Raw genomic sequence first — 12,315 nt, 5'->3', positions numbered from 1 at the left:
TAACTAACAACAACAAATAAATAAGACTGAAATCAAAGCATAACTAGAATTGAAAAGCTTAAGAAAAATTTCAGCGGAGAGGCAAATCTCATGTAACTATTTGATACAAAAACATGTAAAGAAAAACTAATCTACAATCAACCAGTTGAACACACTTACATGAATTAAAATTGCATGAATGGAAAATCTAAACTATTAAACTTGAAAGCAATAAAATGACATACATGAATGAAATCAAAGCAAAATTACAAAATAAAATCTACTCTACCTTACATTCTAATATGCTCCATGACATCTACTTCACATCTCCTTCCATGTTGAGAACATCAAAGCTTTATTCAAATTCCTCAAAATTACAAAGTACAACAAAGCTTTCCAAAGATTTCAAAAGCAATCAAGGAAGAACTATAAACTCCAAGCTAAGCTAAGACTAACAAGTTAACAAGCTCTAAACTAAAAAATGAAGGAGAGAGATCTCCTATTTATACAAAAAGATGAGAAGCCATCTCATTAATGAGAGTCCATGAATCTCTCCCTCTACCTTTAGAGTCCTAATCAAAATAGGAACTGATAAGACACATGTCTTCTTAGAGTTTTAATACAATTAGAAGATGTGACACATATCCTCACGATCTCATGATTCTTTCCACTCAAATTCGAATTTGGCATTGAAGTGCCACATAAGGGTCTTCTAGAAGCTTCCTTTTGACCTACACATGTCAACAATCTCAACCCACTTGTTAGGTATAAGCATATGCACATTATTTTCTAATTTTTAACCACAAACTCACTTAAGAAGGCTAAGAATTAATAAAGTTTAGAAAAACATAAATGTGGCCCAATGATAATGAAAGTGGGATGAATGTAGTGACATAGTAGTGAAATGGGGGTGATATAATGGACATAATAGTGAAAGTGTAATGGAAATGAATGACATTTTCAAGACCCAACATACCCCACAACTGAAGTTATTGCATGTCCTCATGCAATATATATTACATTAACTCTTTTGATCCTTGAGCCTTGGCTTAGCTTTGCATGATATCATTTGATAACTTCATTTTTTTGCAAAGTGTTTTACTTTAATTGCAACATGGTTGGTTCATGTTACAACCATTTTTCTTTTTGTTGCATTCTATTTTGATCTTTGAACTTTGCATAATGATATTTTGATTATTGTTGCAAAGTATATCTTTATTGGATTGCATGATGGTTGGTTCTTGTGTGACAAACATGATTTTGTTTGTATCCAATTTATCCTTTAAGCACTTTTTTGAAAAACCATTGTATGCTCATAATAACAATGTAATAGTTAATATATGTTGGAAGTATGTGGGCTCCTGAGTATGATATGGACATGGCAAGATATGAAGATGAATGTATCCCCCCCCCCCAACTGATGATATTGGCAATTTTATGAAATGAGGAAAAAAATGTTTTTCCAACAATTATCATTCTAGTTTTTTATGGAATTCTATGGTCAAAAAGTTAGAAAATGACGTACCTTAACTTACCCTTTGGAATGGATGAGTTGTATGTGTGGTGGCTGCAAAATTTTGATCATATTCTTCTTCAATTGGCTGAACAAGAAGAGTCATGGATAAAGATTTAAGATGACTTTTTATTGCTTCTACTAAAACTTGTTGAATCTGCTCCAAAATGCTAAAAATAATAGTCTTCATGTCTTCAAAACTCATTGGCACAATTCCTACTATGTGAAAAGATGTTGTGACGTCGAACATAGCAGGAAATTATTGACTTAGTGACCATTAATGGATGCCACTAGTCAACACGAAAACTCTCACCATTGATGACAATGAGAGTCAAGATGCCCAAACACATCTTGCTATGTACGAATAATTTTGCCGATGTCGAGTCATCTAGAATATCTTATGAACAAGGGACATTAATGTATTTCCATTGTTTTTCAGCATGAGGACTTGTCATTAAGGCATGCAAGCCTCAAGGTGTCTTTACAAGGAACTTAGACTCAAAGGACTATGGACTCAATAATTTGCATTGAAGCAAGGATTATTTGCGGAATGAAAATGATAAGAAATGGAAGATGAAAATGAAAGATGGCAATGGAGAGTAGAAATGACAATGGGCAATAAGCATGTGAATGAGCCTCTTGCTTTTATTTGTGGGTTATGAATGGACAAAAAGAGATGAAAAGTGTATGTGAATGTAAATGGAAAGTATGAAGTGAAATGAGGTGAATGGTTTATTATGAGGTATGGATGTGATGGAGACAATAGTATCTGAAATTTTTTCAAGTGTTTGGATCTGATTTTGCATCAACATATTTCCTCTTTGTTGTTGATCATCCTCTTATGAAACAAATTGGTTTCTAGAGAGACACCATTCTCTTGTAGTCATTTGTCCTTCCTCTTAGAACCTGCAAAAAAAACTAATACTTCTTTTGTAATGGAATGTAAGATTATCAAAGGAGAGATGTGATAAATCTATCTAGTTATGATATTTATACAAAAAACTAAGAATTTGTATTAATGAAACAAGTTCTCAAAGGAAAAATCAAAAGAATTTATACCTGCTTTGGAATTGGTGCCCCAAGTTGAATGTTGCTTCTTTTCAGCAATTTATTTCATTATTTTCTATTTCAAACTCTAATGATGGATTTTTCATTGTGTAGATCTTGTTGAGCTCTTTCCAACGGTACTTGAATCATCAAAATTTGATTTCATATCAAAAAGTTAGGCTGATTTGAACAATGAGGTTTTTCAGCTGCGGAATTGGACTTTAGCTGCAGAATGTGCACAGTTTCTGTAGCTAAAAATCTTGAATAAAAATTTAGCCATTTATCTTTCATCATCAGTCCAAAATTAATCAATACCTTCAGAAAAGTGAGCAAATAACATATTCATTTCATTGATTCAAAATTATTTTTTTCTTGACATGCGGCGATTTAGTGTGGCGGCTTAGTGTGGCGACTTAGTGATAACACACACCTTGACTTCCCTTTGACCGGGGTCTTTTTCATCGACTTGGATCAAATGAATAGGACACCATCCATGTACTGACATTTTCCCAACTACCCATGTGGTTTGTTTCGTCTCTTGACACCTATAACCTATAGAAGTAATAAAATGGCTGCGGAATTGCCAGTTAGCTGCAGAATCAGGCTGCATTCCGCAGCTAAAAGACAACCAACCATTAGTTTTTAAATTATTTTTTTTGTATGTATAGAGGATTATTTTGCAGATCAACTACTGCAACACTCAAACTTGTTTTGGATTTGACAATTCTCAAGAAACCATTTCCCAAAATTTCATAGTCGTTGAATGAGATAGCCATGGTTTTTTTACATTTCCTTTGATAGAGTTTAGCTATTTTTTGTTAGGATATTCCGACACATAGGAAATAGTTAAGTACAACTTGGTCTAGTATAGAGTTAGGTATAGAGTTAGGTAAAGTGTGTTTCTTTACCTTGTACATTTTGTAACTTACAATCCGACGGTCACGATATGTAGTGATCCGACGGTTCATTCTCTCCTCGGTATTACCGACACTTGATCCGTGGCTTGACACCCGATTGGTCCATGATTTCTATTTAAATCACATGGAGGGTCATTCGTAGGGTAATCCGTGCATGAGAGAAGCATATGTAAATTTTCATTCTTTTATTAATAAATTTCCTGAAGTGGCCGCGTTGGCTCAGGCTGTGGACTGTTTCCCTCTTTGAGGGTTTTAACCACGTCAAAAATATTAGTGTATTGATCTGTGATCTGGTTGTGAGCGGTGTCCTTTGGTGTTTTGTCTGAGGAACTTGCCCTGTAAATTCCTACATTTTTGGTTCAGACATGCATATACTGAGCCATAGCTCATGTTTTAAGACAACTCCCAGGAATATCCAGGCGATGATTCTAAAAACAAACAACACAACTACCTGCATGGGATTCATTCCACTTTGATACTTTTTCTTCCTCTTTGGTAGTTCCAGGCAACCAATGTAATTAGAGGCAATTTTGGGTTTAACTCACAGGAAATATATATGAACAAAATGTGAGTGAGTTTTCGAATGGCATCTGCATCGAATGCCAAGAAGCTCCATGCCACATCTATTGGTTGGTTGCGAAGAGCCGTATCCAATTAAGATTGTTGTTAACAGGTGTTACGTCTATTAGCGAAGAGCCATATCCAATTAGAACTGCTATTAACAGGTGTTACGTCTATCAGTGAAAAGGAATATCCAATTAGAATCGCTATTAATCGGGAAGTGGCAGAGCAGGTGTTAGACGGGTGGCAAAAGGTGGGAGATGTATAATTAGCAAACGGTTAATTATCAGCATGCCATTGATTTCAAATCGGAAGCAGCGGAATTAAATCAACTATCAATTAATTAATTCAAATTATTAAGGAGTTTAGACTTCTGTGATCCATAACATTGTTAGATAATCTGTTCGAGCAGTCACGCATGCAGGTTACTAAGTTGAAGTCTGATCTGGTATTTCTTAAGCGTTGCAGAGATTCCTCGGTTATTCCTAACTTTGCCCGGATTAAGCATAATCTCAATGTTCCTAAAAATCATGGTGTTTTTCTGAAGGCTAGCTTAGGGTTGATCAGGTCTGAGATTAGCAGGGTAAGGAGGGATCTGGATCATCGATCGAGACTTCTTCTGGCGGCTCATTTGGAGCTGGCGAATGATTTTTCTGCGTCTCTCTGGTCCAGGGTTGATGCCTGTTCGGCTCTGAAATCCCTGAGATTGGAGGAGTCCCTCAGGCTCAGGCAGTCCGCGAAGTTTAATAAGCTTTCGGGCTGCATGATTCAGGAGTCCAGTCTTTTTGATCAGGGTTCTGGCAGTCATGTCTCGGTTAACCAAGTCTCCTCCTTAAGGGCTTGGGTTTTAAGTAGCCCTGCTTCTGTTGGTCTTGAACCGCCTACCTCGGGCTCTGGTTTAGTGAGAGGAAGTGGGAGTGTGGATAGAGACCAGGTCTCGATCAATGAAGCGGTCTGCGGTAACCGAGGGCCCAACTAAGTAGCGGGTGTGACTGTTCGTTCTCCTTTCCGGTCGCAGCAGTCCGATGATATTACTGCTGTCTCTGTGAGTGAAGAGCTGCGGGTAGGTTCCGTCCCGGACGGCTTTGCTGTTAGTGGGTCTTTGGTTTCAGATCTGCGCAGGGGCTCTGTTGATCGGATATGCGCAGAGGGAGCAAGCCGTTCAATTGGGCGAGGTGATCCAGCCGTCCAAAAACTGGAGTCGGTGTTTCCTGTTACGTCTATCCAACATAATGGTGCGGTTTTGGTTTCTGATCTGCGTGGGTGTTCTATTGATCGGATATACGCAGAGGGAGCAAGCTATTCTATTGGGCAGAGTGGTCCGGCCGTTCATGAACGGAAGTCGTTGTTGCATGATGCGTCCTTCCAGCGAATCGATGCGGCGGGCATCAAGACCGAAGGTTTATCATGTAATATCGAAGACCCAGATCCAGAAGGAGCAAGCCATTCTATTGGGCAGAGTGATCCGGCCGTTCATGAACGGAAGTCGTTGTTGCATGATGCGTCCTTCCAGCGAAACGATGTGGCGGGTATCAAGACCGAAGGTATATCATGTAATATCGAAGACCCAGATCCAGGTAAGATTATTAGTGCTAATGTAAATTTAGATATCGAGAAGAATGAACATACTATTAGCAATTATGATTATTATAATAAAGCGGTATTAATTAAAAATAACGAGAAGAATGAGCATATTAACAAAACGGTAATAATTAAAAATAACGAGAAGAATGAGCTTATTATAAGCAATGGTGACTGTAACAATAAAGCGGTAATATTTAATAGTACCATTAATGAGGTCGAGATTCCTAATTGCGGTGTTAGTAAAGCTTATTATAATTATAGGGTATTGGATGGGATTGGTGGCCATTCCTGTAGATCTGATTTTAAGGGTATGTCGGTGGGAAATTCGAAGGACAATAAGGTGGTGAATCTTTCGAGTTTTTCCTTTCCGCCTGCGGTTTTTAATCTCTTAGGGAAAGGTCTTAATTTTTCCTTAGCCCCCAGAAAAATCCTGATTGAAGACATCATTTGCGATGTAGAATATGGTATTAAGAACCTTCCTGAGAAGATTAAAGACACGATTAGGCAGGATTGTGCCGTTACCCTGAGGAGGGCTAAGCCTCCCCGTAGCAATATCAACAAGGCTGAGTTTGAGGCTTTGAAGAGCTTGAACGGGAATCGGGACGTCGTGGTCTTAAAGGCTGATAAAGGTGGGGTTGCCGTTATCATGGATAGAAAGGATTACAGAAATAAGATGCTTGACCATCTTTGTAATAGTGGGAGTTATAAAAAGCTTTCGAAGAATCCCCTCAAAAAGGTTTCTAGAGCAGTCGCTCTTGCGATCAATTCGTGCAATTCCACGATTCCTCTAGCTCAGAAAATTATTGAGGGTAACCCCATCACTCCAAGGATTTATGGTCTTCCTAAAATCCACAAGGATGGGGTCCCCCTGAGACCCATTGTAAATACCATCGGTGGTCTGACTTACCTCCTCACCAAGTTCCTCGCTGCTAAGTTGAGACCCTTGGTCGGGCAGACTGAGTCCTTTGTCAAAGACTCAGCTTCTTTTATTGAGGATCTTAAGAAGATTAATCTTGAGCCCGAGGACATTTTGGTAAGTTTCGACGTGGTCTCTCTTTATACTTGCATTCCTATCAATGAGGCCATGATGGTTATTAATAAGCTAACTGACCCTGATACGGCTAAGTTAGTTGAGCTTTGCCTTACCTCTACCTTTTTTAGTTTCGAGGGAGAATTCTATGAGCAGACTTGTGGTGTTGCCATGGGCTCCCCCTTGTCCCCTGTCATCGCTAATCTCTTCATGGAGGAGTTTGAGTCTAAGGCTTTGGCCTCCTCTCGCCTCTTACCAAAGCTTTGGAGGAGATTCGTTGATGACACGGGTGTTGTCTGGCCTCATGGTCCTGACGAGCTAGATCGTTTCTTCAGTCACCTCAATAACCAATCCACCGCCATTAAATTCACGATGGAGAAAGAAGATAATGGTTGTCTTCCATTCTTGGATGTTCTCATCTCTAAGAAGGTGGATGGTTCATTTTCTCATCAGGTGTATAGAAAGAAGACGCATACTGAGCAATACTTGCATGCTTCTTCGCATCATTTCCCTGCTCAAAAGTTAGGAGTTCTTAGCACGCTTGCCACCCGCGCTGTTAGAATCTCGGATGAGGAAAGCCTGGAAGCGGAGAAGGCTCACCTCCTAGAAGTCTTTGAGAAGAATGGTTACAATAGGCACCTAGGTCATAAAGCCTTCCTCAGGGCCAAGAAGGAGCCTTCAATCCGAAGGGTTCCCAATGATCATAGCATGGGTGTGAACCTTCCTTACATCCAAGGAACCACGAACAAGATTGCTAGGATTCTGAGGAGGTATGATGTGCCCGCAACTTTTAGACCTCTCAATACTATCCGTGGTTCCCTCAGGTCTGTGAAAGACCCGATTGACCCTAAGGACATGAAGGGCGTCTATGTCATTCCCTGCTCTTGTGGGACCCCTTATATTGGTGAGACTGGTCGCTCTATCAAGCAGCGGATTAGCGAGCATTCGGCTGACTTGAGGCATGGGAGGACTAAGTCCTCGGCCCTGGCTGAGCATGCGGGAAAGACTATGCATCATGTATGTATAGAGGAGGCTCAAGTCATTGCCAAAATTGCGCACTTTCACCATCGCAAATTTAGAGAGGCCCTGGAGATTGAGAAAAGGCCGAACAATCTTAATAGGGATGATGGCTGGAGGATTAGCAGTTGCTGGGTCCCAGCCTTGTCTTCCTAGCCTCCTCTTCCCCTTTTTTGTTAAGTCTTAGGATTTTTGTCTTCCCCCTTCTTTAATTTTTCCTCTAGCAGTTTGGTCCTATTATTTTGGATTGTTTGAGTCATGAATTTATTTCGGGTTGTTTATCGTATTAACCTGGTTGCTTTGGGGCATATTATTATTGGATTTGGTTTTCCATAATTTCATTGATGTTTATGTCTATTATTGAGTCTCCCTTTAGCTATTGTCTAAAAATCCCTTTTATACCTTATTAACATAGTTACCCTTAATATTAAATATGGATAAAATTATGTTAATATTAGTTATAATAATAAACATGGTCTTTATAAACCCTAAATTATGGTATTTATCCTATAGTAATAGCATATTTACCTAGGGTCTTAATTAACTTTAATATTTTTGGAATTAATAATTATTGAACTAATTTTGATTATTTGTCCATAGGATAAACTACAATATACCAATAATATTAGTTATTTTATTATTAATAAACTTGGCTTTAACAACCTCTTATTATGGTATTTACCTAATATGACTAGATTCTAGGATAATATTAATTTTAGAATTATTAACTGGGTAGTAGATATAGATTATTTAATATACATACATTATTGTTTATTATTATCTTAATGGACCATTTTATTTAAATAATGAATATGATATACACTAAATAATGTGGATATAACTTACTAAGGACCGTGGGATTATTATCGCACATCTATCTAGGTAACTAATTTCTAAAAATAATTGATTACTTTTACTTGTATTTTATATTGGATTAATATTAAATATAGATTAATTAATATATTTGATTTATTATTGACCATTATAGTTAAGACATTAATATTATAGTTTGAACTTTCTTAATATAATAATAATAATATATCTAAAATATACATGCATTATTATCTTAATGGACCATTTTATTTAAATAATGAATATGATATACACTAAATAAGGTAGTTATAACTTACTAAGGACCGTGGAATTATAATCACACAACTATCTAGGTAACTATCTGTTAAAAAATAATTGATTACTTTTACTTGTATTTAAATTATATTAGATTAATATTATATATAGTTTATTTAATATATTTAATTTATTATTGACCATTATAGTTAAGATATTAATATTATAGTTTGAATTTTCTTAATATAATAATAATAATATATCTAATTTTTAATTAACAAATGGATTCCTTTATTTAACTTTTTTGAGAAATATTAATTAACTATTCTAGTGGTTTGACCAGGGTCATTAGGTCAAAAGTAGCCGTTAGCATTATAGCTGTTGGAGTCTCTGCACACTCTATTTAATCAAGCTAATCCAGATCGGTTCTTCAACTTGTCCTGACGATGAACCACACTGGTTGGTTCGAAACGCGTCGACAATAGATTGGTTATGTGATTTTGCCGAAGATTATCTAATAATTCAAATTATGTTTTTTCCTCGCAGCCTACGAAAATGGGCTTCAAAGAACCGAGGATATCTCCCAAATCGCTTCAAATTTCTTAAAACAATTTCTAAATTATCTAATTGACCCTATTGCCGAAAAAACCCATGTTTTATTTTTCCCAAATTCATCTTCATTTGGCCAAATCGTGCAGTTAAATTTTGATGCTTTTTTCTGTTTTGTGTTTTCCTGAATTAATGTTTTTACTGTTCTGCATTTTATGAATTGCTGCATTCGACTTTCTGGGTTTCATTTGCTGTGTAATGGCTCTTGAGGCTAGCTATTTACCTATACAATAAGGAGATATGCATTCTAAATCCATGTTTTAAGATCTCCATATAATCAAATCCCTGTAGCCTCGTGCTAAACAACATGTTGATTTGCAGTGCAGTTTTAATCACATTCCCCCTTATAAGTAACCCAACCAGTGTTGGGTATACGACCAAAGTCCCACATTGACTAGAAGTGGGAAGGATCATGGGTATATAAGGATGGACAAATATCTCCATTGGTATGAGGCCTTTTGGGGTAAAGCCCAAAAACAAATCCATGAGGGCTTAGGCCCAAAGTGGACAATATCATACCATTGTGGAGATATGTGGTGTCCAGAGTCCTTACAAGTGGTATCAGAGCCAGATTCAAAGTTAGCCAAGTGGATGAATCCTCGGAATGCCGAACGAAGGTGGTGAGCCCCGGTAATATCACAATGGGATCCGTGGATGAGCTCGGTTAGAGAAAGCTCTCAAGACAGGTGGTGCTTCCATGTAAGGCGTGTGCTTCCAACGCATTGGAGCAGAGAATCCTGGTTGGTAGAGAGGGGAGAACCCTGCGGATGGATAATCATTTGAGGGGAGGCTTGACAGTCCTTTGTTCGAGGGGAGGATTGTTGGGTATACGACCAAAGTCCCACATTGACTAGAAGTGGGAAGGATCATGGGCATATAAGGATGGAAAAATATCTCCATTGGTATGAGGCCTTTTGGGATAAAGCCCAAAAAAAAATCCATGAGGGCTTAGGCCCAAAGTGGACAATATCATACCATTGTGGAGATATGTGGTGTCCAGAGTCCTTAGTCCAATCCAAAGTCCAGAGTCCAATTGTTAAGAAATTTACTGCATAACATAAATAAATACTGAGAGGAATAAATATAAAATTAACCATCAATAACCATAAACACATAAATACACATGTTTATCCAGGAAAACCCCAAATCCGGGGAAAAACCCAATCATAATGAAATTTCATTATCCTTGGCCAAAACCCTGGCCAATCTGACCAAATGAGCCTTCACCGCTCACCTCCAGGCCTTGCATTACAATGAAGTCCTTCTAGCCTTTTATAAGCTCCATTACATATAATACCACGGGCAGAATACTATGGGTGCACAATACCATGTGCCCCAAAACCATCATTGTTTAACCTGGTCAACTTTGACTCTATCTTGAGTCAAGTTTACCTAACAACCAGTTTCTCATTATTGTCCACTATAAGCAATCTGGATTGGCCTAGTTTACTTAGTGTTGTGCACCTAGGAGTGTTTAAGCTTGTCTCGACCAAAGATAGAGGAGTGCTACGTACTTTGTAATGAACCTCTGCTCAATTGATATCATCACAATATACTCCTATATTATGATCCCTGATATTGTATGGCTCGCATCTCATTGGAAAGTTACTGATTTCCTTATAAATGTTGGCAGACATCTCCATATAGTTATGGTCTCAGTTGGGATGTTCCAGCAAGACGGAGGGATAGAAGAAATGATTGAGATGAGAAATAGCAGCTGTAACAATGCTGATGATACTTCAACAATGGATGGAATATGGATGAGTGTTGAAGATTTTCACTAACATTGGCCTGCTGCTGTTGATTACAAGAGTCAGGTAAACAACTAGAGGAGGCTATTGCAGGTTTTATTTTTATTTTTTTATGATTTTACAGGTTTGTTTCAAGGCCAAAGCTCAGACAAGAATGCAGATTTTCTATTGAGACCACAGTGAAAACTAGAATTGGGGATAACCATTGATTGTTTCTTCTTCTTCTTCTTTTTTCTCTAAAATTGTGAAATTTTATAAGAATGATTAATGATTTTCAATTTCAAGCAGCAAAGACTTCAAGGTAAACATGCTAAAAACAGGACTTTGACTGAGGCCTTAAGCTGATTTTTTTTTATCAATCTGGGCTGGGTGACTAGGATAGGATCCATGTCAGGGCAATTCTGGAGATGCCCATGTTGTCAGTTTCTTCATTGGACGCCTGTAACCTATTAAACCTTGAAATTAGTTGTAGAATTCACAATTAGCTGCGGAATCAGACTACATTCCGCAGCTAAGTTGTAAAATCTTATTAAAACAAGATACAGTGTTTTGAGGATCACTACAAACCATAACCAGTCAATCTTGAATAGTTGAACCTATCAAAGCAGTTGGGTTTCATTTTTTTTATTTTTATTTTTATTGAATCAATTGAAATGATGAAGTTTATTTTGTCTCCTTTTTTTTTAACATAACAATTCTATTTTTGATCCTCTAGATCACACAAAGTGCAGGAGGAGAGCATACTCAAGAATTATTAAATATTATTTTTTATAACAATTCTTTTTCTGATCCTCCAAATCACACAAAGTGCAGGAGGAGAGCATAATCAAGAATTATTAATTAATTTTTTAGATGTAAGAAATAAGGTCTCCTAATTACACTTCCTCAACAATGACACCAAAATGTCTAGTCAATTTAACGTCTCAAATTGCTCTATAATCTGGGTATCGTAAACTGATGAAGTGTGGTGCACCATATGTGCTTAGTTAAACTTTTTCTTACTTCGTTGTTTTATAGTTTTTATCTTGTTTTTGGGTTTTGTTCTTGTTGATCTCCTAAAGTGTTTAACGCAAATGGAAATCCTATTCTAAGGTATTAAGAATACTTTTAAAGGTCAAGTATGGATGTATATTTCAAGACAAGGTTTATGTCCCTTATGGTAACTTCCAAAACTTAGCACTTCAAAAGATCTCAAAACATGCTATTAATACTTGAACAAGAATGTAAATATGCAGCTAC

This window comes from Pinus tabuliformis, chromosome Q (assembly GCF_031772625.1).
Source record: "Pinus tabuliformis cultivar Carrire ecotype Pingquan chromosome Q, CPIR1, whole genome shotgun sequence".
Classification (NCBI taxonomy): domain Eukaryota; kingdom Viridiplantae; phylum Streptophyta; class Pinopsida; order Pinales; family Pinaceae; genus Pinus; species Pinus tabuliformis.
This window is presented reverse-complemented; position numbering follows the sequence as displayed.